This window comes from Capsicum annuum, chromosome 4 (assembly GCF_002878395.1).
Source record: "Capsicum annuum cultivar UCD-10X-F1 chromosome 4, UCD10Xv1.1, whole genome shotgun sequence".
NCBI classification, from domain to species: Eukaryota; Viridiplantae; Streptophyta; class Magnoliopsida; order Solanales; family Solanaceae; genus Capsicum; species Capsicum annuum.
In genome coordinates this window covers 53,947,632-53,956,563 of record NC_061114.1, presented here as the reverse complement: position 1 = coordinate 53,956,563, position 8,932 = coordinate 53,947,632, and the positions used below count along the sequence as shown (strand labels likewise).

The 8,932-nt window shown below is 34.2% G+C and overlaps 1 long non-coding RNA gene across 2 annotated transcripts; it reads left to right on the top strand.

Moving 5' to 3' along the window:
* The first annotated feature begins 4,975 nt into the window (after positions 1–4,975).
* LOC124898143 lies at positions 4,976–7,200 on the top strand. Of its 2 annotated transcripts, none has more exons than XR_007054928.1 (4): positions 4,976–5,564; positions 5,746–5,830; positions 6,376–6,450; positions 6,904–7,200. It is a non-coding gene; the product is annotated as an uncharacterized LOC124898143 (long non-coding RNA). The 2 variants fall into 2 exon arrangements; XR_007054929.1 differs by having other exon boundaries at positions 6,900–7,200.
* The last annotated feature ends 1,732 nt before the right edge of the window (positions 7,201–8,932 follow it).

The window sequence follows — 8,932 nt, the reverse complement described above, 5'->3', positions numbered from 1 at the left end:
GACGTAGCTTCAGAGGCCTTTTCTCATGACTCTATGCATCATTATGATGTTTCTTTTACATAACAAAGTCACAAACCAGTTTTGTTTCACTTTTAGGGGATCATTTGTCTTCGCTCTTGTGCATTCAATGATTACTCAAAAATTTTGATTTGCAATTTTAAAAATGGTTCCGTCATTAATAGCAAGGCTCATGAGCTCATGAGAATTACATTTACTCTTAGTGGTTACAATTTACATGTTCACTAGATTCAGGACAACTTTGTTTACAAAGAGCAAATGTCAAATCCATGACCAATACATAAGCTAACGTATTGTTTTGAGATACACTATTATATCTTGACAATACAATATCTCAAATATAAACAATGATGCGAAATTAGCTATCAATTCATTCAAAACCACTCATGCTAAATAGGTCATCAATTCATTCAAAACAACTCATGCTAATGTAATCCTATTAATTACCTCGGTTTTGTCCGAAAGGAGATAAATATATTCCATTAAGGTATAGTGAAATAAGAAATCATTAATACTCCAAAATTCATACACAATTTTCCCATAGTAGCATTTACTGATAAAAGAAACATTTAATAAGCTTAAACATTAAAAAGGATATGAGGAGATTTCTATCACTCGTCAAAAAAGAATTTTTTTTCAATGTGGCGCTTGAGATGATAAGAATTTATAACTGTCTAGAGTTGATTCTTGTAATCCGCACCAAAACATTAAAAAATAACTCATAATATTGATTCATGATGTATCGTCATCTTCAACAATCAATGATCGATCACAATTATAAATAATGCTAGTACTTGTTTAATGTGGCAAAAAAATAGGAAGAGAAATTTAAAAGTATCACAGGTAATAATATTACTTGTACTTTGGCGGAAACTAGCTAATACAAAATACTGCCCATGTAGAACACGACATTTTTCAAGCTAAAGATGAAAAAATGATGGCTTTGATGAGTAATATTGAATGCAACAGAAGATGTTAAAGTGAAAAAAAATTGAAAACAACATAATAGTTTATCATAGTTTATCATTCGGAGAATTCTTATTGTCTATCTATCAACAAGACACGGAAGAATCCAATGTGTCCACAAAGCTAATTAACTGACAACGGGACCAGAGAAATTGGCTAGTCAACAAGAAACAGGTATTACTATCTAATAGAGTCAAAACTTTCTTTTTGCAAATCGGACACAAATTCTTGATCTTTAGCCACTTCCTGATGCAATGATAATGGAATTCATGTCCACAATCAATTTTTCCTGGTTCATCCTCGTTACTATAAGTACTCTACACATATCCAAATAGGAAAGAATATAATTGAATCAGTTTGCAAACAAGCATAGAAGTGAAGGGAGCAACTCTCAGCTTAAAGTAAAAGGATTAACTCCCCAATGTTCTGTGCTCCTTACAAAGCATATGTTGTGGGAGTCACTACAATAATTCATCTTGATTGAATGATACTTTTGGTGCTTTAGAAGTTCAAATATAAAATTCTTGTTCAATCTAGTTCCTACACTATATATACTCTCTTGGAAGGAAAATCAATCCTAAAACACAAACCGTCTGTTATTTGAGAAAAAATTTGATTGGTTAGTCTAATCATATAAAATGTTCATGTACTGTGTCTCAGTATATTACCTCGTATAGCATATCCCCATAATAGAAGACGACAGCCTATTGAGTATAGTTATGCTCATCTTCTTCTTCATCCTATGACTTTGAATTTTGAGAATCAATGCACCTATTTTTCTAACCATCGTCACTATAAATCATGAAAATGGTATATATGATGACAAGATTCAATATTTCACTTTGTGTTCCACCAAAGAAGTGCATATAATGCAGCACCAAGATTAGTATCAACAACCTTATAATCTCAGGGAATTACAAACTTGGTATCAGAGCCTAAGGTTATAAAGTGTCCTAGGAAGTTTAAAAGTCACGTTAAGTAGAGTCTTGTGCATGGGTGTGTAGCGTGCAACACTCATGGGAAAGAGGCTATGAGGCATTTTAAGAAAATTTCCCTTCTTCCAGTCATCATATCGTGCGAGTGAGCATGAGTTCAAGTTAAACTTTCTATCTAATCCAACTTTTCCTTCCATTTATAGAACATGTCTCCCAGAAAGACTAACAAAAAAAGAACTGGGAACTCTGCCTATTCAGGAAAATCCCCTAAATGAGCATATTTCTCACACAGAATTCAGAGATGCATCCACCACCCTAGCTCATTCTATGGTAGCTCAAAATATTTGACCAGCTACTATTCAGGCCACCCCATCGCTAATACTATTACAGCTAGAATTCAAGACTTTACTCGAATGAACCCTTCTTCATTTTTAGGGTCTAAGTCAGAGGCGGACCCACAAGAATTTCTTAACATGGTGCAGAAGATAACAAATAATATGGGGGTAACTGCTAGTGAGAGTGCTGAGTTAGCTGCCTGTTAGTTAAAACATATAGCTCATACATGGTTTAAGCAGTAAAGGGTACAGAAAGGCATAGATGCAGGGCCTATAGTATGGGAAGAGTTTTCTACTGTCTTCTTAAATAGGTTATTTCTTTTAGAGTTAAGAGAGGCTGAGTTGTTAGAGTTTATCAACCTGAGTCAGGGTAACATGAGTGTGACAGAGTATTCCCTTAAGTTACTAAGTTGGCCAAGTGTGCTCCTTATGTGGTAGCTAATAGTAGGTAAAAGATGAGTAATTTTGTGTCTGGATAGTGTGGTCAAGGAGTGTAGGATCGCAATGCTAATTAAAGATATGGACTGTCTAGGTTGATGGTCCATGCTCAACAGATTGAGGAACAAAAGACTAAGGAGAAAGAGAGGGAGATAAAGAGGGCTATAACAAGTAGTTTTAATTTTTCTCAGCCAAATTTAGAAGGTGGAAACCATCCTCAGTTTTTTTCCAAAATCTTTAGTCCCAGCTTCGTCTTCGGCTAGTGCACTGATGCATAAATTTAAGTCTGACGATTAATGATTGATGCTATGAGTTCCACTTCAAGTCCAGCGATTAATGATGATATTAATGATATAGTTTTGGTCCAATTTTGGCAAATGATACAGATATTGATGATTTGAGTTTATAAACTTGGTTACTTAGTCGAATTTGGATCGATTATGGTATTACGGTTTATAGCTTGGCATTCATTTTTGCATGCGCATTACCTATCACTAGCATTTCATATATATATATAGCAACCTCCTGGGGATTGCATTGGTATAGGTATGAGTGCTTCTTGCAGTATATTGTATGGTGCTTGTATCTATTATCCTTATACGGGTTGCATAGGTATAGGCTTGGACTATTGTTCACTGAGTTTTGATAGCACCATCTGAGCCTATGATAGTTGTGGCTTATAAAAGAGATGATTAGGTATTGTTTTTTTGAACTATCCGATTACCTTGTAGTATTATTGTTAGCATGGTTAGTTCGTGATAGGTTGATTATTAGGCTGGTATAAAGATTTGAGGTATGATCCCGATTCTTTCATCTTATGTTTATGTTATTCCGTATGATTATTTCTTCATTAGGCATTATGGCTTTAGACCCTAATATTCTGATTCCTTTCTTTACAGTTGCTTTATTATGGATAATTATATCATCTTTAGACATATAAATTAGAGACCCTGATTATACTATCACTAGTTTCTACTTCAATTAGGAGGACTAGAGATGCTAGTGTGATTACTTAGCTTGTACCATTGAGTTACCCCTATTTGGTATATGTATCTATCTATAGTAGTTATGGTATTACCATATATACCTTCCTTTTTTGATTCACTCATATTGTATATCTATTCCCTTTCTTTGTATACTACTATACATATCCTTCTTTTTCTCTTTATTCATATATTGCCTAGTGATATACGATATAGTGCTAGGGTCTTGGAGTATGGTTGGAATAGGGTACTCATCCTTATAGTTCCATTATCTTATTATGTTAGTTGCTTGGATATGAATAGAATAGTTATCCTTATGGTCTCTTTAGCTTTATTATCTAGTCTTCTTGATATTTTGGTATGGTTTACTTATCTGCATACATGCTATTTATATTTGCATTATCTTTGGAGCTCAGTCTACAGGTGCATACTGAATACCACGTGTAGGTACTCATACTACGCTTCTCCATCCTACAGATCATAATATAGGTTCTCGCCGTTGTTGACTAGATCGTGGGGAGAAGCTATGGTTTGGAGACATAAGGTGACCTCCTAGTGTTCAGAGCATTGCTATTCTCCCTTTTATGTATTAGATGGATCTTTATATTGTATTCAGAGATGGGTTGTTTCAGTATATTTATTTAGTATTTCATTTGGTAATCTTATTACATTTCTCTTCGTAGTTTGTTACTAAAAATTCTAGACTATGGGTTAGCTTACCTACTGGTAGGTTATAGTAGGCGCCATCTTGACCTAAGAAATTAGGACATTACAGTAACTCTTAAGTGATAATAAGTAAACTTATAGGTCATGTAGCATATCAATAATTTAATCTATAACTTAATTATTTTGACTTATTCTTCATTACGAGCAATCAATTCTTCACCATTATGTTAGTTGTAATTCGTTGGGTGCTTCAACCCATTCCGTAAAGATATTGATTTCAATCTATATGTATATTGAACTCCTTTTCTTTTGTTGGGAGATAGAAAAGATATGACATTTCATAAAAAAGACATATTTTTACTTCTATATATTTTTTACTGGGTTTTCTTTACATTCAAACTTTATTAGATTCTAGCTCCTATTTATACTAAAAGTTCTTGTTGAATCCTGGAGGATAAACCTATATTGGGTGAAATATCCTTAAGGAAAGTATTTGACACACCTCAAGTTACGTGAATTCCATACAAGTGTTCATGATAAAGTATTTTTTGTAAAAATTTCCAGCATGCTAGACTTTGTAGCTTCTTATACTCGTCTTTGTCCACTAATTCTAGATAGAATCTTTCAAATGTTGCTGTTATAGCCCCCGTAGTAGCTAACATAGCCTCCTTTATAGAGAATTTATACTTATCTCTATTTTTTGTCTCTCCTCCTTGATCGTACTTTCCACCATCTCCTCTTCTTTTTCTCTACCTTCCCCTGTATTTATCCATTCCACCACCAATCTACGTCTTCCAGAATAAACTGTTGTCATACCAAACAACTCTCTGGTTATTTCCCTAATGCAATTGGCTATCTTTTCCCACATACTATCTATATCCCTACTACTCTCCCATGACTCCATGTCTATGAACTTTTTCCCTATCTCTAAGGCACTTGCCATAGTCAAGTTACCACATTTGATACTAGGATGATCATCAAAAAGCCTCTTCCTCCTCGTCTTCTTAATATCTAAATCCATCACCAAAAGCGCATGTTGGGTTAAAAGATTCTCACTTAGAATAACCTTACAGTCTTTACAAAGATATTTATCCTCTGTCCCAAGGGAAAAAATTCTATTTGTGTCTTGTCCACTGAACTATGGAAGGTAACCAAATGCTTCTACTTCTTGGGGAAGCTGGAGTTTTCTATCCTCAATTCGAAGGCTCTAGCAAAATCCAAAGGTGAAGCTCTTACTTCATTCATATATCTGAAACCAAAGCCTCCATGTACATCTTGATAACCCCTCAGATATGAAAAGATATGCCCATTAAAATCTTTCCATAAGAATAACAATAGTCTTATTAATCAAAATGAATAATCTTAGTTTTAGCAATTCATGTGCCTGTTATTTGGATTTCCCAGTTATGGTGATGGTACACTTGGGGTTAGTCTGAGTGATAGTCAAGAATGCACGAATATGAAGCTACTACTCAACCAATAATAAAAGGTACCTATGTTTGTTATATTCATGAAATTGGTTAAGGTTTACCGCATAGACAAGTAATTATTATAGGCCTACTCTATCGAGGTTATCAATTTCTGCATTGAAGTTACTTATCTAGTGGGAATTAAGCATTTTTTTAACATTGATTTTTTTATTCTGAACATTTTTGTGTGCTCTTGAAGTATATGAGTTTCTTTTCGTAGTCCTTTTTGTTCAATTTCTTTGTTGGCTAAATAGTTTGAGTCAATTCTTAAAAATGTTTTTGGCATGGTCCTGGTTGGCAATAATGCAATTTTCCTCATTCTCTAGTACCTTGATATGATGGTCCATTCCAAATTAATTAATTATGTGGTTAACATATTGTAATTAATAACTATAGTTCGGTATTGCACATATCAACTGAGTTTTTGTTGTAATCAGTCATCATAGTGAAAAGTTGTTGGTTCCTTCTCCTTTCCCACCTTCACTGTGGTGTTCTAAGTTAATAAAAGAATGAAAGTTGCAAATTTCACTTCTAGGCTGCTCAGATACCTTATATTCATCTACAGGTTATTCTTGAAAGATCTGTCATTTATGGTTGGGGAGCTTTTCTTACATTTTATGGCCGAGGAGCTTTTATAAAGGTAAGATCTAATAAATTTATAAAGCAGAAACATGTTTCTTTGTGCCTCACTTTAAGCATTACTATCTGAATACTGTTAATACTGTTGGAAAACATGTATACCTTGGGGAATACACCGGTGAATTAATTTCACACCATGAAGCTAACAAGAATGGCTTGATTTATGATCATGAAAAATCTACATTTCTCTTCAATCTTACTTTTCATACATGAGACATGACACCCTGTATACTCGATTTATATTTAGTTCTATCTCATCCACCATGTCATAAGAATAAAGTATCTTTTGTATTGCTGCAGTTTGTGCTTGATGCACATCAGAAAGGTGATAAACTAAAAATTGCAGACCATTCTACTTTTCCAAATTGCTATGCTAAGGTTGTTAAATTTTCATAAAAACTTCCAAGTCATGGTAGAATTCATGTTTGCTTATTGCCAAATTAACTCTAGATAGGTCATGATGGTGTCTGGTGATCACAAGTTGATATCTTTCAATGAACGAATTTTTGTGGGAGAAGAACTCTTTATGGCTATCATTATGAGCCAAACAGTGCACCCGCATGGCAAGGAAGCCTATGGCATCCAGTACTAGGAAATGGGATGATGCTCCTTCAAGTGGTCGTGCTAGGAAGCATTCTTTATTGAGCGCCCATTTAACTAATTTCTTGATCTATTAATTATTATTCTTTTTATTCCATAACTCTTCTGTTGATGACCATCAAATGATACTTCTAATCAATTTATTCCTGAAGAGGCCATCTTAATCTCCATGATAATTGATCATAGACATTTTTCTTCTTGACTAGGCCATTCCAGCTTTTAGAATATATTTGAGTTGGAAAATGATTACAGGCTTAGTAGCTTCATTTTCCAAATCATATTGAAATCTTGTAAAATCGGATCTTGGAGGGGGGGCGAGGTGTTGGCGAATAGAATGTTCATATCAGAACTAATACCAGTACAAGTGAAATTGGTAAAAATCAATACTGGTTTACTTTCAATAAAAATAGAAAATTAACTAAATAGACTACAGTAGGAAATAATTAAGAAAAATACTAAATTCCACTAGCTCATTCACTAAAACTATATTAATAAGAATACACACACGCACTCTTTTGAATGAAATAAACCTGGTATTTCCTTAAAATATGACTTTAATTTTTGTAATTAGTTTTATAAAAATTATTTTCTTAAAATGATATATAAATCTAAAATTTATGTTAATTTTGTGATACACTTTCACTATATGAGATATACCACATAGATATCATAGAGAACAGAGAAATCTTGAAGCTGACCTAAATAACAGCTTTCGATTATATAGATATATTATGATCGTATATGAGAGCACTGGGAAATTTTTTAGGGACAAAATAAGCATACCCCAATGGTACGAGAAATCCTATTAAAGGACCAAAGAAGACCTCAATGATATCATGTAAGAAATAAATATACTTTGATAGTATTTCTAAAGGACTGAAGCAGACTGCAGTGATATGCTGATAGTCAGTAGTTGTGCTAGTACATGTGTCACGATCCGAACTGAGGCCCTAACCGTAACGAGTATCCCAAACCCTGAAGGCCCCAACACCCTTCTATCTTGAAATCATATACACCATTCATACGTAAATAACAAAATATGAAAATTATATCAAGGCAAAGTCATGGTCATAAATCAGATATGAATTTAGAGTTGGAGAACGAAATCTAAAACTAACTAGCAACATCTGCAAACCATCTGTGAAATCTCTGCTCATACTCTCTAAAAGAATTTGAAAGCTGGGACAAGGCCCCTTGTAGACCAAAATCGTAACGACTAATAATTGTCTGAAAATAAACAGGCCTTCTGAAATATAGAAGGCTCACCAACTGAACACTGGAACTCTGACTAATGAGATATACTGCTTATCTGTACTCCTAGACTGAGCCTCAGAACCTCAGAGGTAGGGGGAGGGCGGGAAATATAATTGTATTGGTATGCAAAGTAATCCAAAATAAAGCTTGTATATATATAAAATAGTTGGAGATAAAATTATCAAAATATCATACATAGAATAGTTCTAAAATACATGGGCATTTTCTGAGATCATAAATCCTTCTTGTCAATGCAATGTCTGATCTTTGTATTACTTCTGAGTGAGGTGGCACTCCCCTACAAGTGTGACATTCCACGGGGTATATGGATTCCTTCATTTGACTCGGCGGGAAAGCCCCTAACCCAAGTGTACCGCAAAGGTTGGAGTGTCTGAGTCTGATATGCCATAGGGCACTAGGCCAGCGTATAATAATATACTCGGATCGGAAAATCACAGTTTTAGGAAATGAGTTGTCTGAACTCACCCCTTCTTCAGGGAACCACCTGCCATCTCTTTATGCTGAATTTGAACCTGTTCTGAATATGAGTCATTCTAAAGTCTAAATCATGAAAATCTGATAAAGTCTGATTACTGTATTAGTATGAGTCTGTTATGGTATTATCTGAT